At 37.8% G+C, this 25583-nt stretch overlaps 2 protein-coding genes across 13 annotated transcripts in view; one reads left to right on the top strand and one right to left on the bottom strand.

Annotated features, from left to right (window-relative positions):
* Positions 1-2099, bottom strand: part of LOC143209890 (enoyl-CoA hydratase domain-containing protein 3, mitochondrial) — a 41442-nt gene extending 39343 nt beyond the window's left edge. Inside the window, exon 1 of the mRNA XM_076426193.1 lies at positions 1906-2099. The gene's annotated coding sequence lies outside the window, so the exon portion shown is untranslated. The remainder of the gene's footprint in view (positions 1-1905) is intronic.
* Hr4 (nuclear hormone receptor 4) overlaps positions 1-25583 on the top strand; it is a 266613-nt gene that overhangs the window by 21991 nt on the left and 219039 nt on the right. For 2 of the 12 annotated variants that reach the window (XM_076425288.1, XM_076425165.1), the window contains exon 2: positions 23844-23934. The exons of the other annotated variants lie outside the window; for them this stretch is intronic. The gene's annotated coding sequence lies outside the window, so the exon portion shown is untranslated. The remainder of the gene's footprint in view (positions 1-23843; positions 23935-25583) is intronic. 12 annotated transcript variants of the gene reach the window in all.

Genomic DNA, 25583 nt, shown 5'->3' with positions numbered 1-25583 from the left:
TCGGGGGGGGGGGGGGGGTTCTGGCGGTTCTGTTCGGTCAGCGGCTCGCGGTCGTCACTACAAACCAATATGGCGGGCGCCCTTACCTGTCAAAAAGACTGCAGATTGCTCAAATCTATCAAATCTCGGATACAAATCTACTAGAGTACATACCAAATACATCATAATTTAGAAGAGAAAGGCACAAATTTTGAGTCCGGTAAAGTAAAGTTTACCTGTCACCCGTGCTAGGGTTGAATCTACACCTAAAAGAATCGTTGATTACGTTCCAAGGTCTCGTTGTGAAGGGACTAAACTATATTGACGTAATCTTCGTGGACGTTCCACGCTTTTATTTATAGTCACTAATGTCACGATTTTATTTAAATTTATATTAAATTTTGCTATCTATTCCGACACTAATTTTATAACAGTAGAAATTTTGAACCAATTGCTTAAAATTTTGGGGAAAAAAATTATTCTCTCCTTTTTAGTGCATTTTAATATAAGCGTGGTTTTTAAAAAGTTTTTTTACATATTTTTTGTATTATCGAGAAATGAGAACGCAAATCCCGCACCCTTGCAAGTCAGATGAGGGGAGGGAGGACGAAGTCAGGGGAAGAAGTTAACCTCTCTCGAAAACCGCGAAGGGAATCGTGGTCCGTGTGTCCAAAAAAGAGTCGTTCTAGTTCGCGATTAATTCGACTCGGCCGCGGCGACGCTTGTGAAACTCGCTCGCGGACTAAATATCAGAAGTGCCGTTCCGAGCATCGACCGATTGGCCAATAGGTCGTGTAAGATGAAATGTAGAAGAAGCTTGCGACATCAGGAAGAGCTCGAGACGTTGACGAAGAGGGCCGTCCGCGAGGCTGAACGTCCAATAATGGGCCAAACTCGATTCGCTGCGGGAGAGAAGAAGTAAAACAACGAAACTTCTGCCGTGGCACTTGTTGTCGATCAATTGCTGAATTGCAGTTTCCAATACTTTATGGCCCTTTTTTTCTGTGTTCACGGTGTCGTTTTGTCGAGCCGATCATCCGTCAAGCACGTTAGGCCACCTGCTAAGTGTTATGACACGCGGAGCGTCATTAGAAAACTACATATTCAAGGTCGTATGTAATTATTGACCGTGGACTGTCGAAGTTCAATGAGCACCGGATAAGATATCATCGCAATGGCGAGAATTGAGCGATACATTATTTATTGCGAAAATAACGCAACTTCGCAATTGATGTTTTTGAGTTCACGAAAATCATTTCTTGACATGGATTACATTTATTATCAAAACAATACAAATCTACTTCAATCAGTATGGTATTATTGAAACTTTTATTCTGAGCTTTTCTTTTACCGGAGGTTAATTCCCTTTCTCATTTTAGTCGTCTTTTACCTTCAATAAAAATGATCACAAAGGTTATTTCTGTCCTCCCCTACGCGAGATTGTTTACATTATTATTAGAACATTATACGTTAAATTAATCAGCAGAACTCGTGAGAAAAGTTGTTCTGCCATGAGAAAAGTTATATTCATATTCGGATAATTCGTTTAAAAAATACATTCTACAAGTTTCAACTTCAGAAAGTTTAAAATTTAATTTTATCATTTTAGTATTTTGTTTGGAGCAGTTCGTCTGATGATATATGAAAAAATGGTACACAATACCGACAGTAATCGCGTAATCCCTGTGACGCTTTCGCTGAAGTGCTCTAATCAAACTAATCGATGTGGTTCCGTTCATTTATCACGTTATTCTTCGGAGCCATAATTGACGTCACATGAATAATTACGAGGGTTTGAAGGAAATTCGAAATACACGTCTCACGCTCCCCTCTGCGCTCTTTTTTAAGCTTTCAGGACCTCCCGCGTGTAAAAACACTTTCGTCCGGCTTTTTACCCCATGGTGTTTCACGCTCTCTTCGTCTCACCTTATCCCTAGTTCCATCGTACGCGGGATCGCCTGAAGGAATGCACGAAACCGTCGTTCCTATCTATCTTCCAGAACACTTCAAGAACTTCACTCTCCCATCTGAACGTCGATGTACCACACTTAAGCCATCGACGCATTTAGAATCCATATATCATTGATCGACACATGAAGTACGCAAATTGCTATCCAATCGTTCATGGAAGTGCGCGCAACTTCGAAACGTCTCTATCTCTAATGGATTATTTCAAACTGATATATTGTGTACACGAAATCGCGAATTCACATAAATATTTAAAAAAGCAATTTCCATAATTTTTGTTTTTAAGTTATTCCAGCTGTCGGTTCAAAATTATGCAACGATATGCAGTATTGTTTTTTAAGTAAAAATGTTGTTGTAGAGGTTATTGCAGCGTCACTGTGTTCGTTCATATTTTGAAACTGCAACTTTATGTTTAAATATCTTATCTTATGTTAAATATATTACCTATGTTTAAAATCTTGTAAACTCTAGCTAATGGACGTTGTAGTAACAAAATTCTTGGAAATTTACTGGTTCTCTTGATAACGTTAACACGTTATCAGAAAAGAGAAAATAGTATTGCCTTCGATTACATTGTACATTTCACCGTGTTTCCCACGCTCATGTCTGACACAAATCCATCAAAATCCAGCCTGAATCGGAGCTGTGCCGACGTTGTGTAACTAATCTTTTTCGAAATCCCGATATCGTTAACATTGAATAGGCGTAGAAGTGCAGTTTCCGGGTTTTTTTTATATCCGCCTTTGGCAAGAGAAAGTAGACGGTGTATTGACAGAGTGCGCGGTGGTAAGAGTGTTATCTATAAAAGCGAAAATGTTGTTTGTAGAAAGTATTTCCTACTTCTTTTACACGATGTCGAACTGCAAAATAATTACACGCTGAAAAAAACAGAACGTGATTTTTCAAAAATTCAGGAAGAATGTTTCAAATCATGGAAATACGATATTGTAAAAAAAAAAAATAGTAGAAATGTACGATCTAAGAAACAGCAGGGTCCCGAGGTTTTTTCTGTTGTTTCACTGTATTTTATTTCTATCTATTCATCGATCGAGATCCATCGGCAATCTCAAGTCTGCCATTCGAGGAGTGTTAAAGGCCTGCCCACATTTATAATCGCGAAAATTCAGTTCGGCACTAAGCAACCGCGTGCGCGGAGAGTCCTCAAGCGGTTTCGCATGAATGTTGCAGTAGCTGCGATCGTGCATTATGCATGCTGGATAATTCGTGACTTTTGATTACGTCGTGTCATCAGCGCTTTATCGGTGACTCCATTGTCCTCTGCTATAATCCACGAGCGCATACACGATTTATACGCTACCCGTCATCCCCCCAGCCTCCACGGTGCCGACATTTGTCCTCGCGGCGAGCCTGTCTCTGTTGTAATTACGAACTTGAAAACTGCTTTCAACACATGGTACTGTCTGCTTCTATCGAGTTCGTTTCAAAATTTTCTTTTTTTCGGGCTCGAAAGTCTCATCAGCTTTTTAGCCACTGAGTTCAGCGACTGTTGTACTATCAGTCATTTTGTTCCCCTTGAGAACGTGGGATTTGTACTTCTTAACATATTAAAAAGATCGTAATTCGGGCTAGTTTCTTAAAAAACTTTTCATTTACTAAAATGTATATTTGAATCAAGTAAAAATTTTTGTAGCGAGAAACAGCAGCCGAATACAAAAATTGTTTCTCATATGAATAAATTCGGAAGCTCTTGCCCTCTCAAAATTCATCTACTCATTTTCGTCGCAAATGAGTGAAATCCGGGGTTTTCTGAGGAAACTTTTCATTTCAACTTGTCATTTGGGCTAGTTTCTTAAAAAACTGTTCACTTACTAAAATGTATACTCAATAAAAATAAAAATAAAAATTTTTTATAACGAGAAACAAGAGCCGAATAAAAATTGTTTCTCATTTGAATAAATTCGGAAGCTCTTGCCCTCTCAAAATTCATCTATTCATTTTCATTTCAAATGCGTGAAATCCGTGGTCTCATGAGGAAATTTGAATAAAAAATAATTTTGTGATTTCACGTTCACGAATCACGAGAAATCTCGGAGCCGCAGTCATTAATATTTCACCGACCGTGCGGGTCGTGGATGATTCTTCTGTCATCGAGAATAACATTCTTTCCCTTAACTCCCTTCTCGAGGGACGGTTATCGTTCTCCCTTCGTTGATCGAACAACCACCCTTTCTCCGCACGAGCCATTAAACGTGGTACACGTAAGTTTGTTAAAAAAAAATATACACTGAGGAGCAATAGAGAGAGAGGAGGAGCAAGAGAGAAGAGAGAGAGAGAAAGAGAGTGGAAAAGGGGAGGGAAGAGCAGAAGAAAACAGCGTGTCACTTTCCCAGTTTCAATAACCCGGTGATCCCACTTTCACCCTCGTGGGGTTCCGTCGAGGGAACGGTAAAAGGGAAAACAGGGTGCCCGTGGAACATGGGGCACCATAATGATCGTGCGTCATGCGGGATGCGAACAACCTTGGGCTAGCGGTACCGTGAGTAACTTGTATAGTGGGAACTGCGGTTAGATTATCCTGTGATTCGTGCGAGCGATCCTCGCTCTTTTCGTTTCGTTCGACAATCTTACTTTTCCAGAAACGTGCATTCATTATAACAATAAAAATAAATACAATAAAAGTACAATAAAAATAAATACAATAAAAGTACAATAAAAATAAATACAATAAAAGTACAATGAAAATTACAGTACAATACAGTACAACAAAAATTTGATTAGAAGTTCGTTTGGGAATTTTTAGGCTAATAAATTTTTTATGTGATATTTTAAGTGACAATAATTATCATTATAGTTAGAATTTTACATGATAAATATTAATTATTATGTTAGATGCAAGCCTCTGAAGACATTGCAAGAAGGTGTTGTTACATTATTCTCGAGTCATTAAAATTATTAAAAGTGGAAATGCATTTTCATTTAACCCTTAGCAGTCGAGGGGTGTGACTCAGAGTCTCCACTAAAAATTACTGTACCATTATTCAGAATACTGTTTACGTTATTAAACATGTTGGTCAAATCAATAGACAGCTGATTTTATGCATTCATGACAAAAATGAGTATGTGTAATTTAAAACAGTAAAAACATTAGATGAATTTAAACATATTGTTATATTATTTTCAATCTATTGAACACATTCAGAAAGAAAATGATTCTCTATTTTACTTCAGTTTGTTGCAAGTCAGGTAGACAACTTTTATTTTCCATAAAGATCCGTTGTTTATCAATTTCATATCCATAAAATGACAAAAATCATATACAATGGAATTATTCTAGGTCGGAAGAAATGTTTAATTTTCAAGTTGAAATAGCTCCGACTGCAAAGATCATTTTTATTTTCCATGGAAATCCAAAGAATCACAGTATAGATATTATTCAACAAGACCGGACTTAAAGAAGTAATTTCAAAATTCTATCATTGTATTTTTAAAATCGACTGTGGTGCTGTTAGCACCAGGTACACCATGTATAATACGCGAGCGGCGATGTGCGCCGAGATCGACGGACGCTAGTGAAATGGAAGTGGGAACCTTGTCGAGGAGTTGCAGGAAAGAGGTGAAAGTCCATAGCCACACCATAACCGACGGCATGGCGGTGCCATTCAGTCGTGGCAGCGTCGTTGACTGGGAAGGCAGCCCTGTGAACGAGCCGAAGTCCAGCCGCGACTGGACTCGCTCCACTGGCTCCGGGAGTAGTGTAGATGAGGATTCCGCTAACTTACTCATGGTACCGCTAGGCCACAGTGATTCCCAGTCTGTGCACGGCTCGTCCCCGCCACCGTGCCGCTTCATGCTACTTCATGCTGCTTCACGCTGCGTGGCTTCCGGGTTTTCCCTTTCCGGCTCGTAACACACGCGTGGCTGCTGATGGGACTGATATAAAATTACTCTTCAACTTCCTTTCAACTTCAATACTTCTATCAGCTATTCCACGTTCGTTTCATAATTATGCACTGAATCCTAATCACCCGATTTAACACTAGTCTACTGTTTCATGTCAACACTCCAAATAATAGACTTATTAATACAAGGACTATGGAACCTGTCAAAATGACAAGTTTCTAATTTTTTAACTCTTCAACTTTATCTCATTTTTCAGCCAGTCCACATTCGTTTGATAATTATGAATTGAATCCTAATCACCTGATTTAACACTAGTCTACTGTTTCATGTAAACACTCCAAATAATAGACTTATTATATATACATACATGACACCTGGCAAAATGGCAACTTTCAAATTTTTTCATTTAATGCTTTATCTACTCGGAAACCATTTTTGGTTCTCTGGATTCGTTGGTTCACGATTAATATTGCTATTATTAGAAGATTCTTCATAAAAAATATGAAGATGGGACTGATATAAAATTACTCTTCCACTTCACTACTTCTTTCAGCCATTCCACGTTCCATTCATAATTATGCACTGAACCCTAATCACCTAATTTAACACTAGTCTACTGTTTCATGCAAACACTCAAATAATATATATATATATATATATATATATATATATATATATATATATATATGACACCTGGCAAAATGGCGACTTTCAAATTTTTTCATTTAATGCTTCATCTACTCGGAAACCATTTTTGGTTCTCTGGATTCATTGGATTACGATTAAAATTGCTATCATTAAAAGATTCTTCATAAAAAATTCTAGACTTCCAAAGATTATGAAATTGTGAGTAATATCTGTTTCTTGCAACAGAAAATGTTGATTTTAGGTAAATATTTGCAGTCTGCTCGTGATGGTTAATAAAAAGAATCTCTGTTTCTAAACATTTCATTCGTCGTGTACACGGATTGGTGTTTTTAAATAAATTCGAATGCTGAAGTGGAAACACGTGCCCCTAATGAGTTCGATGCAGACGAATATGAAGAATCAGCAGAAATCAGCATGCTCCTCTTGCTTTCTAAACCTCAATTGACGTCTCCCTGGAGAGATCCTCGTGATCTAGAAGCGGGTCATAAATCACGTGATCGTCTAGCGGCTGTCAGTGGATATTCGTCTCGACGACAAGGATTTTCCTGTACGTCGTAGACGTTCGTTAACTGCGACGTTCAGAGTTATGTATTTCAGTGCAGACATCAGAATATCTTCTGTAGCTACATCATTCCTGGACTCCGTGACATTTCGATTGAACAGTCAGGTCCATTCATGATCTGAAGATTCTAGAAACTTTAGCACCAAACCTACCACTGCCGGTCAAATGACCGGTCTTACATTTTTAATTTTATAATTATTGAAATTATGACGTTGCTTACATGAAAAATGATTCGATAAATTTCTTTATCCAAGCACATATTGCAATAAAAATTGCACGAAATCTAAGTATATAGAGCCTTGTCATTTTGTCTGCTAAAACATTTTAATCGCTTTCGGTGCTCGGTAGTTTTAGCGTTAAATATGCTTATACGATGAGAGAACTGTTTCAAAGTTTCATTTTTAACATTACGTCAAAAAATTCAGGGGTCTCACGCATTTATATTTTCGCTATTTCTGACTTTTGAAGATTATGTAGAGTTGTCACTGTTCGACACGTGGTCAGTGAAATTGTAAAAAAGACAGCGTTTTCTTATAATCTTTTCTTTCAAAAATTATTGAAAAATTGGTCAGTTTGATGTATTTACTTTTATATAGAATATAAAGATTTTCACAATTTGGTCTTCAACCATAGCTTTCTTTCCTCAATGAAACGTCAATAAGTTGCACTTACGCAACGTGAAAATAACTATGTATTAGAAGAACTGAACAGCCTTCTATCGAACAATGCCTTGACCCACGGTTTCCCCGAATCGCGCAGCGATCTTTAAACACTTGTCTATGCGCCTCGAAAAGGCGCGGCCTTATCGGCCATGACATTACGTAGCTCAATAAAATCGTTCCACAAGATTTATTGTCGACGTCGACCAGCTTAATCTACAAGAATATTACCGTGCGATCGACCCACACGGTAGATCCGTGATCCCGCGTCTACGCGCTACGAAAATTGGCCGTATCAACGTGTTCAGATCGAAGCGAAACAATGGTTGTGCAAGCATCTCTCGGGGTATGTCAATTAACTGGGTTACAGGTGCGATAGCTGAATCGTGCTTTTCTTCAGTTTTGCTCGAGTTCCTTGTTTCCTTGGGAATCGCGACGGCTACCTCTACCTACCTACGAAACAGTCTTTAAATAAAATAACACTGGCGATGACTATCACTGTATAATTCAGTCGTTCGAATTTATTTTTGAAACGAACTGTTTTCTTGTTCTGATTATATGTATACATTCGCGTAACGCAGAAATTGCTGTACACGAAACTGCTTTAGTCGCCATTTAGATAACGGATTTTATGCATTTATGCGAAAAATGTGTGGGTGTAATTCGAAAAATTAAAACCATTCGATAAATAAACTATTGAACATATTAAGAAAGAAAATAAATGTGATTCAGGTACAAAAAGTCTTTATTTTGCATAAAGCTTTTCGTCGTACCAGACGAACATTGTGGCAATTATTTTGTAGAACCAACTGCAATGAAGCACGGCAACAATGGCTACCTGAAAGGTGTAAAAATTCGCTTGATTACCGGTCACAGTTAAATGAGTTTAGCAACAATGATCCGATCGATGGATCCCACGAGGATCACAAGGATCCTGCGGCTCGAGTGACCAGATCGTTGCTAGATGGTCGTGGAATACATTATCAAAGTCAAAAATCTCGAACAAGTCTAAGACGAAGGAGAACGGATCGGTTGATGGATCTCATTTCACTTTTCGTGGCTCAGAAGAGCTCGACGCGGCGTTGCAACCGGGTTGCACAACCGTTCCTCATAGCTGGTCGACCGTAGCTTCGAACGAGATTCAATCCTGGCCAATCTTATCCTAGGTCTAGCTGGCACGATCGTTCGTCTGGCTCGGCTAGGTTGGGCTAGATCACGTATTACGCTGCTGCAACAAACTTTCTCCCCGAGGACGATGCACCCGGCCCCACCAGCCTCTTGCATCCGTCGCACCGATACCAACGCTCTCGGCCAGCCGTTTTTCCTTGCAATTATTAACCCTTTGTACTCGAACGGCGAAACCAGGCTCGAACTTGTCGTACAATTTCAACCGCGCCTCGTTCCCAACACCAGTCTACTCCTGTGCACGTTTAACCCTCTGCACTGTGAACTTTTTCATTCATACTAATTTTATGTACAACTTTATTTATTAATTTTGAGGCCGTGTCCATTTCACTTTTTGACGAATTAATTGAATGGACGATTCCTGCATTTTAAGAACAATAGAATAAACTTTTTCATTTATACTAATTTTAAACAATTTTATTTATTCATTTTGAGGCCGTATCTAGTTCGATCTAGAGCATCGAAATCGTCATTTAATCAATCAGTTTTTGACGAGTTAATGGAATGAACGATTCCTCTCATTTTACGAACAATAGAATAAACTTTTTCATTTATACTAATTTTAAACAATTTTATTTATTCATTTTGAGGCCGTGTTCATTTCGATCCAGAGCATCGAAATCGTCATTCAAGTTCTTGACGAATTAATTGAATGAACGATTCCTGCAATTTTAGGAACAATAGAATATTCAAAATATGTCTCAAAGAATTATTGATAAATAAGAATTGATCAAATGATAAATATTTGTTTCTGGATGAATCTATTACAGCTTTGAAGATTGAATCCTTTGAAGATTGCTTGAAACTTAGACTACGATTTTTTTGTATTGTTTCATAGAATAAAAATGAGGAACAAAGGTCGTGTGAGGCCTTATATTACTGCAAAGATGGCAGCACACCTGTCATTCAAAACCCAATAACTCCATTAGAAAAAATCGTCGATCTAGTTTTAAACATTCGTTGTAAAGGGGAAGGTTCAATCTTTAAATCAGTGGTGGGTTCAGTCACGAGAAAAATTTTTCAAGGTTTTCACAGACGTTTCAATTTGTCTCATTCTGGACCAAGGAGTGTTTTCGGTTTACCAGTCATTGCGTCATGAAAAAATATCTCCTTGGACAAAGATGAACGATGGGTGGCAAAAGTAGGGGCCTCAAGCTTTAAAATGAGTCCAAGTAAATTGTTGTTATTGTTTTGTATATAATTGGTGCTATTATTCATATATTTATATGCCTGAATAACTCGTTCACCAATCATATTCACGATTTTGATCGAATATTTTCAGCCAGCGTAATCGAACGACATGGAAATATATTTTTCCGTGTCCAGCATTGAATGGTCAAGAATTCGTTAACAAATGGGACACATTTAGCACGTCGGTGGAGATCGATTCCGGCGATGTCAGCACAGTTCCATCGCCACGGTTATTCCGCGACGGCTTCTGCGAATCCCGGACTGTCAGTGAACCAGCTTTTGTTTTCGCAGATCGCGTGAATGTAAAGATTAATGAAGTCGACGAGGCTGAATGGTTCTGTTACGAGCTCCGAAATAGGTTCCCATGAAGCTCGAAATGACTCGAGCAGGAAGTCTATTCGCGAAGTTTAACGAGGTACAAAGGATTCCTGAAAGTCTGACGAACCGATAGCTTTGAGGCGCGCAAAGTTCCTCAGCTGAAATAAAATAATACAAATTAGCATTACTTCAAAGACGAAACAAGGGGGGCGAAAGTTTATCAACTGCGAGGTTCGAACTCGGAGCTTTTCATTATAGATTAGAAGTTCCTCTCTTTCACATTCTGGTTTTGCGAATTTCCCTGTGTTTGCGAATTTCCCTGTCCCTCAGAAAAATATATTTATAATTGTAATTTTTCTAAAAGTACGACACAGGACAACGAAATCTGTGACTATACTGAATGTAAACGCGTGGTAAATTAAATTAGTTTAATCACATGCAAATCAATGTATATGTTAAATGTTAATTTAATTTGATGTAATTAAAACGAGAAATGTAATATTTAGAAATCCACAGTGCCCCAATAAATAAATTTGATTTCTATGTATCGTCAAACTAATTTATTGAATAACACAAATACTGAAGGGTTACAATTCGTGACAATAATAATTAGATTGCGGATCTCTATGCAAAATAAAAATTGTCTGTGTCGATTGCAAGAGACAGAAACCAAATAGAGTGTTATGTCTTCCCTTAGTAATTTTAATAGAGAAGGGAATCAAACATCTTCAATTTTCAATTTCATCTACTCAATTTTGCAAAAAATTTTGATCGTCATCCAGCTTGTTAATATTATTTGCAGAAGAGAAATGTTAGAAAAATGCAAGAAGAATCTATGAAAGGAATCTATGCTAGGAAAAAGAACAGTTCGCTGGGGACGAAATCCAGGCTTTACCAAATCGACGATTTACTTGTCTTTTAGGGGAAGACGCAGAAATAACGAAATTGTGTCGTGAACGATCAAAAGTTTGCCGTCGCTTCTACATAATGCAGCTGGCAGTGTTCAGGAGAATCGGCCGGTCTCGACGGTGAAAAATTCGATGCGACTTGGCGGCATTAAAACTCGGGGTTTACGCGTTACCGCCGCAATTTCGTCCCGAGGGGAACTGATTGAGGGAGTTTTTTCCTCGCAGTCATCGTCTCGGTAGCTAAATTAGTTTCACGGGAGCGAGAGCGTAGGAGAGGACGGAAAAAATAGGCGGATCCACGCGGGATAGAGGATAAAAACGCGCAGACACCCGAAAGTGCGGATGTTGCCCGAAGCCGGCCACCTGCGCTGCGATTCGCTTCTTCAAAGACGAGTTCGTTGGCAAATCGACCCTAAAAAAGCAAATATGTACCATTCGCTGCCACTTGAGCGTTCAACGGATTTTTTCATCACTTGCAAAACTCGTTTTTTCAATAACAATCCCTTTTTCTATTGAAATCTATTGACCCCCATACGATCCACAAAATATTTCTATGATCCCCGTTGTATACTACACAAGAGGAGGAATTCGTTTTACTTAGATCGTACAGTTCCCGTTTTCTTACATCGAGTATTGATTATAATTCTGTAGGGGATGAAATCAATTTTTGTTAGTATAATATTCATTTGAGAATACATATTAATTTTTATAGAATTTAAGGCGGTACATTGTTTTGAAGGATTTTGGTGCACTGTCGGCAATTCTTTTATCCGAATAATGCTGACAGAAGAATAATAAATACATTCAAAGCGAGGAACTCGTTTCGCTTGTTACAAGTCGAATTAGATCTGCATTCCAAGCGCAAACGACGACGTCTATTTACGTGCTATGCACGCCAATTTCATTAATAATAAAGACACGATAAATAACAGAGTAACACGAAGGTCTTATGCAACGGCGGGGTCACTGACACCGATACACTTTCTCCAGCGTGGAATCATCTCTGGTAGATGCATAGAGATATCCGTATCGTTTGAAAAATTGAAATCAAGTGATCATGAGAATATGTTTATGCCAGTCTCTTTTCTTTCTGAAAAAATGCTCGCGATGAAAAATATTTCGATATCATATACAATTTATACTGATTGCTCTTTGTGCATTTCCGGCATCCAAGATCAAAATTCGATGTATCATAATTACATTTACTTAATTAAATGTAAACTAAATGACCCCGGGTTTTCACGTAATTTGCAGTTCCGCAAAACCTTTGATGAACATCGATTTTTATTCAATTCCAATCTGCGCAAATTAGCTTACGGAAATTTAATATTTGCACAAACTGTTTATTTAGTTTATTCTCTTTAAAAGCTCATTTGTCCTCGCGTAAATTGTTTCCAGCTACTTATTGCAAATTACAAGATATCGGGCGGTCCCAGAGTGTAGCATGTTTAACCAGGGGACAGTGTACTTCCCCGTGGATACGTCGCATAAGCTGTCGTTACCGATTAACTCCTATTAGAAGATAGCAGGCGGCTCCCGAGTGTAACGTGTTGCAGCTAGAGTATACTCTCGCGTGTACAGGTAAAATGAACTGCCTCTAGCGAGTAGGTAACTTCCCTCGTTATGAGATATTGAATCGACTCTAATTATGATATTTACTCCATGAGTTACCTCTCGTGTGACTACTCCTACGAAGTAGGTATTGCGGGGCAGCTAGCAATCAATTCTACTGTTTCATTCTTGTACATAATCGCTGTATCCAGAGTCACCAAGGCTCCGACGTATTGGTTAGATCGCAGACGGCCAGATTAAGACTTGCCTCCCCACTCTACCTTCCCCACGTCACAATGTCACGTGACTTATCATATACTGGCAGAGAGAGAGAGGGTAAACTTTTCCCCTGAATTCGTGCTCCCTCATCTCATTTCGCGACTCTGGCCCGACTCTATGTTGGAAAGATTGAGATGTGCAATATGGATGAAGAGAATCTCACGTGGAGACACAGCCTAAGCCTTCATTTACTATTACAAGAATTACATTGCAACTGTGAAGTACTTTTAAGGCTACTACGTGCATTTGTTTACCTTTGATGGCCCGACTCTATGTTGGAAAGAGGAAGAATCAAGTTTGAGAAGTGCAACATGAATAAAGAAAATGTCACGTAGAGACACAGCCTCGGCTTTCATTAATTATTAGAGGACTTAAATTGCAATTGTGTCGCACTCTAAAGGCTACCACGTGCATTTGTTTATCTTTGCTGGCCCGACTCTACGTTGGAAAGAGTACAGTCAAGTTTGCAAAGTGCAACATGAATTAGTGATAGGCATTATCGACTAAATTCAACTATCGACTAATTACTATTTAGTTACTACATACTATCGAATATTTAGTCGATAGTTTTTAGTCGACTGAAATTTCGTTTTAGTGGTTACGTCTAGATTGCGGGCTATAGTCTATGCCTACGTATAGATCTCATTTCTCGCTCACTCTTACAGCACTATACTGCAGGTTATATTCTGAGGTTATAACGAGTTTAGTTAAATAAATAGTAGGACAGTGCAGAGATAGTAAATTTCATGATTGAATGATTTTGTCTGAATCTGTCTTTATTTAATAATAAATTCATACACTATGTTATAAATATAAACATACACAATTTATTTATATCACATATATAGTTTATATCGCATAAATAGCAATTAGATTTTAACATCTAATATGAATTAAAGTATTGAAATATCTATTACATATTTCATTACTTGCATATTTGCACGTCCTGTTACAATCATGTATTTCTAACCTTTTCGTTTCATCGTCCGACACTGACATTTTAAATTTCAAGATGGCGACGTGTAAAACAGTCGACTGACAATAGTAACCCCACCACTACTAAATTCAGTCGATAGTTTAAAAAATCAGTCGACTGAAAATAGTAGTTCACTACTATTGATGGTGCCCATCACTAACATGAATGTAGAGAGCCTTACGTGGAGACACAGCCTAAGCCTTCATTTACTATTACAGGAATTACATTGCAACTGAGAGGTACTTTAACCCCTTGCCTTACAATAGCGTGTCTGACTCGTGATGAAGATTCTGAATAGATTCTAATAAAAATGTATGTCAATAATTTCCTATAACCGCAATAAAATTCTATTTTGGTTTCGTTAATGTACAGCTATTGGAGAACGTATAGGCATACAATAGATACAAATTTTCTCCTTTTTTAACAAATTACGATCTGCAAAGAAGTTCTAATCATTGAAACCGTCAAATAAATCGTAGGGTAAGGGGTTAAAGTCTATCACGTGCATTTGTTTACATTTGTTAAGCAGATTGTAGGTTGGAAAGAGTAGTTTGACGAGTGTAATCTGGCAGAACAGAGAGAATCTCACGTGGCGACACGGCATAAGCTGATTCCAGCGAAGTCTTTTCTTCCTTCCTCATCGTGGTGTCCCGGCATGACCGCGATCACTGTGGAACGTTACATATCTCTCGCGCCGGATAAAAATATACCGTGGGAGCGATGACTCGGGCATAAAAATACAGCGAAATGCAACCGCGGACCGTATACACTCTCACTCGTTCGTATCTCGAGAAGGGAGCGCGCCGGAGAAAGCCGGGATTCGCGAAACGCCGTTCAGACGCGATGGTATTTACGAGCCCGACACGGCCCGTCGAGAAATTGTGCCTTCGATTAGGGTGGAGAACCATTTTCGTTGACTAATCAGTGACGAAGATGTAAGAGTTCTCTAAATATACTACTACGGGACACGCACACGTTTTTTTTAAATATATAAAATTGAGTATGTCTCTTATATAGATCTTTTTCCTACAGGGGTAGACCATTTTGACTATCTAAAAATTAGTTGTTTTCGGGAATTTTTTAAAAGGATAATTAATAAATGAAAAATTCTGGGTTTTCCAGTGAAATTGACAGGACTCTTCACTTTATTCTCCATTTTTTTAAAGAAGAAAATAGCACAAAATGGCAGAGTTATTCTCTGCTGTCGAAACTAAAATTGGTACATCCATAAATAATTGAAGCGTCTGAAATGAACAATTTTTTTATTCTCAAACTGAAATATAAAATAGAATTTTTAGGAAATTCAATCAGTTGTAGAAATGGCAGCAGTTCGAATCGACAAAATTTCTTTTAAAAGGTTCTACCCTAGATTTTAGAGTACTGTAAAAATATTAAGGAAATCAGTCGTAGTTCTAAAAAATGTATTTAAACATAATACAACTTCACATTGTCAATTTTATCTACGAAACTGTTATATTATTGGTAATAACTTCCTATATTGGTTGTATGTATAATAATCAATTTTTTAGATAGAACAAAAATCTATAGTAATCCCACGTAAACGAGAATTTCCATGGGGTTTCATCTCGACGAAGCCGAAGGTCCTACGAGACACCCCCCGTAAAGTCAATATTAAATTATCCCCTTAAACGAAAATTTTAGTCCCAATTAGCACGATGCAGATTGTTACGTAAATTTTTTCTAACTTTTAAGTCAGTTAGATGGAGTTATTAAAAATGTATGTATGGCAGATACTAATAGGGTATAAACTTTAAATGACGACGTTACAGACGAAATTTTTCATCGCCGTGTTAGTTTATAAATCACAATTTTTTCCCCAAAATTTACAAACATCATTTAACCGGAATGTATAACAACATTTATTCGAAAAAAAATAGTTGTCTATAAACGTTGTCAATAATTTACTTGACATATATACTTAAGCACTTTGAAACAAAAAAGTTTTCTCATAAATCATCTTTTCATGATACAGAGCTCCAAGCTAGTAAAAGGAGTTTTTAGAGGTTTTTTAATCTCAAGGTTCAAATTAAGTAGAAGACCAGGTTGTTAAGCAACGCTTTCATTTAAAAAAAGCATCAATTTACTCTCGGCCTCTCAGCACGCAACAAACAATCCAGCCCTTGGACTCGTCCCACGTGTGCAAACTTCGCGAACACTTCCTCAAGCAGAAGGACAAGGGGCAAGAAGGTCTTCAACGCATTTTCTTAATTACACGCGCGCTTTTACGAGCCACAGTGCCACTAATTATAGTACACACACTCGGCCCGAATCTGTATCCTGTGCTTGCGTCAAAGAAGTGCAAGAAAGCAGCTCACAAAGAGTCGCTAACCCTTGAAAGTCCACTGAACGCGAAGAAAACCCTTTTCACTCCTGCCGCCCTTGGAGCATAGGTGAGAAACAATCAGCTACTTCGCATAAGAAACAAACAAACACCTGTAACAAGAATTTCACTTACAATATTATTCAAGAGAAGTATTTAAGACGTTGCCTGCTGTTCTACAAAATGTACCGGGTGTTTCAACTGCATCACTTGAACGCTTTATTTACCATTCTATGGAGAAACCTATAAACTTATTTCAAAGGAAAAATTTCTTCTCGAGGTAATTTTTACGAGATCTCAAGGTCACCAGTATTTTTTACGATACTGTTATATTAGAGTCTAAAAGCTGTAAATGTTTTACTTTCAGACTCGAATATCTCGAGTTTAAAGGATCGTAATGGTATGGTCATGGGGGTCGTTGGATTTGTCTTTCTATGCCATACGATAATATTGAAGAAAATATATGCGTTGTATTCGAGAATACAGCGCCGACCTTGAAATCTGTTTGAAGTCTTACCTTGAGATTTCTTCTAAATAGGTTAGTAATCGAGTTATACGATGTCTCCCAGAAAGTTTTGGAATATAAAGGAGGGCGAAGATTTCGCAAAGGGTTAAGGGTAAAGGGTTAAGTGATGATATTTAAGTGAGAATGATTAAAAGATTTGTGTTAAAGCACCGGTGAAAGAGAATCTTCTCGATCCGAAAAACCACCCCCGAGGGAGGGCCGGGTTACAAGATCGTTTTAGGGAGTCGGGTCTGAATGAGCCGAGCAGAGGAGAGAAAAAAATGGAAGGAGAACACGTGACCCTCGAAGTCGGCTAAACGTATAGATGGTTCTCTCAAGAATTCCCCGCGCGACTGACAAGAAAAAATATGATCTGTTTGAAAGCGTCAGTCAAAGAGCGACCCGGTGTAGTCACACGAAAAACCACCCTCGAGGGAGGCTCGGGTTACACGATCGTTTCCACGGGCTCTGAATGAGCTGAAGAGCAAGGAGAGAGAGAGAGAGGAAAAACCCTCGGCCTCCCGGAAATGTCTGGCCTGTACAATGAGCGCGATAGTCGCTGCACGAAAAATTCGCGGGGGGAAGAAAATGGCGGGCCGATGAGGAGTCGCAAGTGTCGCGTGTAACAGGCTGACTTTCGTCGCGGTGCAAAGAGCAAATGGGCGTTCGGCATTAAAGCCGGGTCATTGACTGGTGCGGTGGTTACACAGCATCCACACGCACGCACCCGCACAACGATGTAATCGGTGTGCGCGCGCGTGTGCACACACGATGGGACCGCGCTTTTACGCGTGGGAGTTATTAAAAGCCGAACGAACCGACGAGAAAAAGCGACTGGCTTAAAAAAGGAACCGAACGTTTGCCATCTTTCTGCCGGGTGCACGGGGGTTCGGTCGAACGATTCTAAAGACGGCGAGCACAACGTGCCATCGACTAAATTGGCAGACACCCTGGAAATCAGGACTTAACGCCTTGCAGTAGCGTTTTCTTTACAGTCACAGTGATCGAAACGTCTTTATCCACAAAAATGTAGAAGAGAGATGAAAATTTATATCTTTTGTATGGCTACAGTTGTTTTAATGCTTAAACATTGACTGCAAACGTATCACATTTTATTTCATCTAAAAAGAAAGGCACCACATCACAATTTATAGGTCGCGTTGGGTTACGATTGTTATTGATCTAGAAATATATTGTTAACGCAGTTAATACTGAAATTATCTTGACGATAGCAAAAATTTCATTTTCAAGTAATACATAAAAATTGTGTAATTTCAAGCTAGAAGAGACATACAAACATTGTTTCATTTTCTTAGTAATTGTAACAAGCTGGTAATAATGCAACAGTATATTGAAATACATTACATATGTTTACTGTTTTGTAAATTATAAATGCATAAAATCTGCAGTCCGGTAATAATTGTTATTAACAACGTTGATGGTTTCTATGGATGAAATAAGCTATATTTATTGTACATTAACGTAGTTAATTATTTGTTATCTGTGACAGTGAAGGTGTTGTTTCGATAAAGTGTTTAACAGTTTTTACAAATTTTTATTGACAATTGGAGATAATAGTACCACCTGGTGGACAGGTGAAAATTTCGTAGTATCTAATGGCGTCGAATTCACGTCAATCATCGACACCTTTGATAGTGGAATTAAGCGAACCTTAACCTTCGAATTGAGCGGAAGAACGCCGAGAATGTGGCGCAACAACCTAAACCTTGCCAATGGAGGGAATTTAATCTCGACCACGCTTTCCTTCCTGTCGGATAACAAATACCAGGCTTGACAATAGACCTCGGTGTTGCGGTCAGCTGACCGTTTGATAAAATAAAAAGAAATAAGATAATCCTGTCTCGACTACGATAACAGACGTTCGGAGTCAATGAATTGCAGAGAGCGTGCTATGAAATAAATATCTCTTGCGTTCACACCTAGGTGCCACAATTTTTAAACAAGCACAGCTGTATAGGTGCACATTCAAGTTAATTATTGTTTAATATAAGGAACATGTCCGTTTTGAAATTATACGAAAATTCTATTTGAAAAATTTAAACTTTTAGAAATGACAAGTTAAATAATATAATCTTTGATCACATCTAATTTTATTTACTTTGTATGCCAAGGGATTAAATAAACTACTCTGTCTTTACATTATCCTACAAAAATTTGTAATTGTAAAAAAATAAAAATTTTTAATATTTCGGTACAATTAACGTTGCATACTGTTATTTATGATAGTATGTTATTTACGAGTGCGTAGAAATGTGTCGGAAGCTAACTAAACAGGCTATTAAACAATTTATCTAAAAAAAGACGCTGATTATATTTAAAAAATTAATTGCTTACTATTGATGATAATTTTTATAGGAAAATCGATAAACTATGAATTCGTAATTTACAATTTGTATTTATATAGCGTCTGATTTAGCCAGACAAGGAATTTGGTGGCTTAAAAATCGAAGACGTTCCCATCCTAAGAATTCCAAAACATCGATAAAAAGCGCATGCATCCATTGTAGCTTCACGAGCTTGAAAGCTCCGCGGGGCTTCCGAAGTGCAATGACACTCCAGGTTGCAGCCATCGCGACCTCTTTCTCCTTTTTATACGACTCGAAACTTCTTTCAATGTACATTGTGCCTCGGTAGAATTGGTACTTATAATATTTCTAATGTAACTTTCTGAACCCGAGTATTCAGCCGGTACATTCACAAATATACCGACTACAAATGCTATTCTTCATCTCTCTCACATTGGAAAAATATACAAACAATATTTGTCTGATATTTCGAGCCGTAATTTATTATAATAATATGCTCTCTTAAGTAAATTTCATATTCAAATCTGAAGCTGATATGTGCTCGTACATTTTGATATCGTTTGTGTGTGTGTGTGCTACATAATAATAAATAGTTCAACGAAACTCATATTTTAACGAATCAATTTATGAAATTTAATATTGCACGCAAACATTTTCTGTTTATGAAAACCATTATTTAAAAGATGTATTGAAATAAGCTTCATCATACGTATTTGTATACATTTACAAAATATACAATTTTAAATTACTTTACATTACAATTTATTTTATACTACAATTTACATTATACATATCACAGTTTACAGTAACTGTATGGAATGTCTCACTTTCATTTAACTCCCGATCTTGTTAAACTGATACATATTTAGATATTTTTCAAATAATAATTTTCCTGTACGAAATACTATTAACGCAAATTGTAATTATTCATATGCTGCATTAAGTGTTAAGATAAATAAGTGAAAGCGAGTTTAGCGGAAGTGGAATGAGCGTCTAGTCTGACAAGTGAATAGTGCCGTGAACCAACTAGCAGCTACTATGTTCTGAAAGTCCAGAGTTCAGCAAGAAACTGGTAATTCGTGTATACATATATGTATACACACAATGTTTCTTTACTTCATTAAGTACTATTATGAAGAAACCTGAAAGTCTTGTTAAACGATCTGGTAATGAATATTCTGAAGTGGTTAGGTTACAACATGGTATATTTTTAGTAAACGTGTACACTTTCCTGTACGTTCCTATGTTCTTACCTCAATGGAAAGTTTTTCATTATCGATAATTATCATCTTTTCAAAATGACGTAATGAAAAAATTTAATTTTTTCAAATCTTTTCAACGTCATATATCGTCTATTCGTCTATTCGTCTACAATGTTTGTAGTACAACCATAAGCCTAGACTAATTTTTTCGCAAAGCAGTGTTCATTCTCCTATAAATTATTTTTACATGATGCAGCAAGTGGGAAACTGAAGACTTGAAATTTTAAAAAAACATTTTTTCATGTACAGTAAACTAGTTCTAACTTCTCAAAAAAATTCAAGTGGTGTAGTCCAATATTATTACTATTATATACGGACCTTTTATACAAATGTTTACAGTTGGTTACAGTAGAACTGATAAAAACAAGAAGAAACGTAACAAAAAAAAAATTCTTAACCTAAAATTTACATAAAAAGGGACAAGCGCGAAACTAAACAAATATAGGTACGATATTAACAAATAATCTTGCGTAATTTTCTTTTGAATTCCTGTAACGTGTCATTAAAAAAAATCGATATTATTATACAGTATGTCTGAATTTGCAATAATGCGATTTAAAGGATTTATTACTCCATATGTGGATTTGGATTTCATTGTTTGAAATCCTGCTCTCATTCTCAAAACACGTTCAGGTACGTAGAAACTGATTTTCCTCAGGAGTGGGGGACAATCTATATTATTATTTATCAAATTAAAAATAAAGCTCTGGTCGCGCGCGCGCGGATACTATTCTTCGATCAGATAATGTGATAATTAAAGAAGTTATCGCCCCTTGAAGACTGTCCGAATATTATTGTGAATCACCGTGGGTAATTTTTGGTGAATTGGTATTTCCACTGTATTTCCGGGCGGAATGATATTGGGCCGAGAGATCGATAGACTGCATCAGCTTCCGAGGAACGTCCTCGAAACGACGTTCCAGCAGTTTGGTCTGGGGGCCAGGAGGAAAACGCGGAAGAGAAACGCGGCAGGCCGTTGCCTCGGGAGGGCAAGGTGCATGAACCGTGGGTGGTTGCGCAAGCCGCAACCTCCTCCTCGTGTACCTGACCATGCAGGCGGGTCTCGGTTCTGGTGAGACCATGATCGCACGCAACATGCATAAATTACACGTGGTAGGAGTGTACGTATCTGAGAGAGAGAGAGGGAGGGAGGGGGAGCGCACGGTTGCCTTGCATATGGGGGTAAACGCTGCGGCCACGCGGCGGTGAAAGTTGCCCGAGGTCAACTCACCGGCCGCGATTTTTTTAAACGTTCGCCGGTCTGACACTGCAAAATTTATTTTGCATATTTAGTATGTTGAACCTGGACAAACCGGGTCTATGGGACGTCCCTTTTTATTTCTCATTTTTCGGGAAGCGACACCGAGTCGGAAGAGCTTGGAATGCAAGATTGTCGAATAAAAATGTATGAATTGTTCATTTTTCACTCTTTGGTTTAAGATGTTGTATTTATCAATCTTTGTAGATTTTGTTTAAATATTGTTGTAAAGACATTTGATAGGGGTGCAAAGTTACGAAATATTATATTTTTATAAAAATAACCCCCGTGGGCAATCTGGGTAAAAAATAATGCTTTAACCCTCGGACAACGGACGATTTTTATAGCTATAAAGGGTGTGGCCGGACGACGGGTGGTACAACCGGGCAGGGGGTGATAGTACATGTAAACATAAGTCGAAAAAAAGGAATAACATTTTTTCGTTTGAGTTGAAAAGTAGAATTGGTTGATCATTGTCAGACGCGTCAGACGAGTCCTAAGCAATAGCTCGTGTATTCGCTGCATTTTCAAACTCGATTTTCTCGAAAACGAAGCGTCAAACAAAAAAATCTTATTCCTTTTTTTCGACTCATTTTTACATGTAGTATCACCCCCTGCTCGGTTGTACCACCCGCCCGGCCACACCTTGTATAATTGGCAATGCTTAGGACCGTTCACAGCTCTAATCTATGAATTAGACTAAAAGTCCAATCTATGTCTGTCCAGAGCCCAAAATGCATATTTTTACGTGTTATCTTGAAGTAATTTATAATATTCGGCAGCATGCGAAAAATGTGTAGGAAAAAAACAGCACTTCGAGGTTCCGAAATTTTGCACTGGTAGCACGACTGTCTCTTTCCTAAACTGCACGTTACACAAGGTTACACAAGGTAATTTACAAGGTTACATGCAGAAATAAAAAAGGCAATTTTTAAAACTTTTTTATTTGGGCCCTTAATGAAAATTTAAAATATGTGTTTTGTGGATCTATGGAAGTTATACACACGCTTGAAATTTTATCGAAATCGATCAACATACATACGAGCTACAAGCGGTTAAAAATGGTGAAAATCGAAGTTTTACACGACTTTTGATCAGTTTCTGCTTAAAATAAACAGAATCGTCCATCTTTCGATGCGTGTCGTTTTTTCCTGCGTCAACCGATTTCGATGAAATGTTCAGTATGTGTACACATAGATCTGCAAACTATATATTTTAAATTTTTATTACGGGCCCAAAGAAAAAAGTTTTAAAAAATGCCTCTTTTATTTTTGCATTTAACCTTGTAAATTACAATTATTTGGGAAATCTTCTTCGCATATCATTTCGTAAACCAATGCTTCTAATTGATTATAAAAACTCAGGTTGTTTGGTACAATTATAAAAAAGTTATTAGTTTTTAAAAGGTGTACGAATACTTTGTACACCCACTGTAGATTGGACTTTTAGGAATCACAATTGACCGCTTCTGAACTCCTTATTGTGATGTTGAAGCGTCAGTTTGTGTAGAAGAAAACCCTTGTAATTGCATATACGTATATGCGGATCTAGCGATGTGTGTGTGTGTGCCACCACACTCTCGCTCGGGATTTCGTTTGTCTCGAGGCACGCACACGATTATGTTCTGTCTCATCGACACGGTCGGATGGACTGTAGTAGTAGGCTTTTTATCTATACGTATGATTCTACACGATCAAATTTTGCAAGAACTTCAACAGCTTATATCTCAATAACTATTTGTTTGCGACATGCGACTACTTTCAAACTTTTTTTCTTCTGGATGAGTGGAAGGTGTTGATGTGAAAAGCAACTTCAACAACAATTTTCTTTGTTATAAACAATATTGCGGCAAGTTTCTCTTGCAAATGTCCACCGATCCAGAGTTGTAGATTCACCCCTACAACGGATGACCATTACTTTTTATACACCCTGTACTTTCCTTGGTAAGATTATACATATTCGAATAAAAATCTAGCATAGATAAATATCTGCGATGTTTCGATTCAATCGGTTCTTTGAACAAATTCGTGGAACAGTAAAAAATAAGCGACACATATTTTTTTAGGCACGGAAATTCAAGCTTACGGGGTGAAACTATCCTCCATATTTTCATCGCTCTGACGCAGTCTTGGAGAACGTATTCGAAACTAGTAAAGGTATGAGGAAATATTTATTTTCCGTTAGTGTTAAATGTTTGTTAGTTATACTTCGAGAATAATTCTTCCAATAACATAGAGCTGTAGTTTAAACACTAATACTAACCGATACAATTCTTTGAAAAATAGATACTTCTTCGGAAGATATGAAGATCATCAGGTTTCTTAAAACTATGACTTTCATCGAATTGTTCTATCCACGTTACATATTTTGATGTAGAAAATAAATTACTTTATGCTTATAACACTCGTAATAATCCTCTCAAGGAATTGTGCTTATAATAATGTCCCAATAATTCTGATGTTTACTATCAGCGGTAATTCTATTGCTAGAAACAAGTTTGAAACATTATAATTGCAATAATAATGTTTAAGAAGATATATACTTAATTAAGACGGGGGGGAAGGTATACAAGGGAAGTTCGATTTGCTTTTACAGTTATGACGACTATTTACATCGGAAGCTTGATCTCAATCTCTTCAATTGAGAGTCTGGTTCTCCTAATCCAATAGTTTGCTCTTCAACCGAGTCCTGAACTCTGCTGGATAATTGGCAAGAGTCTGTCGGAGATGAGATAGGATAGGTGTTAAACGGACTATACCATATAACTTCGATCGCTAGAACTGGCTTCCGAGTCCATGACCATGCGCAACTTTATCTATATCTGACGGGAGGAAGAGCCAAAGAAAGAATGATGAATTGATTGAACATCTAGAGTGTCGTATTGTTGCAGCACACAGTTCTTCAGTAAACTGACGTGCGGAGGTGAGCAGGATATGCATCGAGTTGCAGGCAAAATTTATGCGAGCAACGTGATAAATCTTGCTTCACGATTATTCACGTGGAGCAACGAATGTTAGTCACATTAGTGTCCACGTTGCATAAGTCGATTTTAATTCGTATACTTATGTCAGAGATAGCTTTTAGAAAGAAATTGTTATCATAAATTAAAGAACTTCTTCAATTCGGACTGTTTCCATGCAAAACGACAATATAAACAACATTTTATTGTTCGATTTAATTTTCGAGACATCCGATGAAATATGTTTTCAACCCTTAACCCCGAGGGTTGTTTGCTCCTCTTCGAGTTGGATGATGATCAATAAAAAAATATGCTTCGAATGTTTCTTTAAGTTTCTTCAACTATCTCAAGCTAATAAGTTTTATCAATGTTGTAGAAGGCAAATAAATATTAGGACATTCTCAGGTGAAAAGGGGATGTGCACGTTTTTCATATAGTCCACAGTATGATTTCTGAATCTAGTTTTGAAGCTTCAAAATCTGATTGAATGTTTTCAAGGTCAAAGGCTTGTTTCCCCCACCAACGTTTCTTCGTTTCCCCACCATATCGCTTACTGGAAGGGGACAGTGGACGCTGGGATGGGGACGGTTTTGTCTCGATTTAGGTAAATGTGCCCAGCACTGATCTAGAGTAACTTGAACCTGAACTGGATGTTTCGTTCAGTATGAATGGGAAAATTAAATTTACGAGTTATTCCGTCGTTTTGAATCTTCTTCGTGCCAATGTTTATTCGTGTCGAGAGTATCGTGGCATCGAGGATCGATCTTCCTCGCCGGAATGTTTCGTGATCCAGCAGCCACGATGAGGATCATGACACTCGTGACGCGGAAGTCGAAACTGCAGGAG

This window comes from Lasioglossum baleicum, chromosome 1 (genome assembly GCF_051020765.1).
Source record: "Lasioglossum baleicum chromosome 1, iyLasBale1, whole genome shotgun sequence".
Lineage (NCBI taxonomy): Eukaryota > Metazoa > Arthropoda > Insecta > Hymenoptera > Halictidae > Lasioglossum > Lasioglossum baleicum.
The sequence above is the reverse complement of the archived record's forward strand: the minus strand, read 5'-3'. Positions and strand labels throughout refer to the sequence as shown.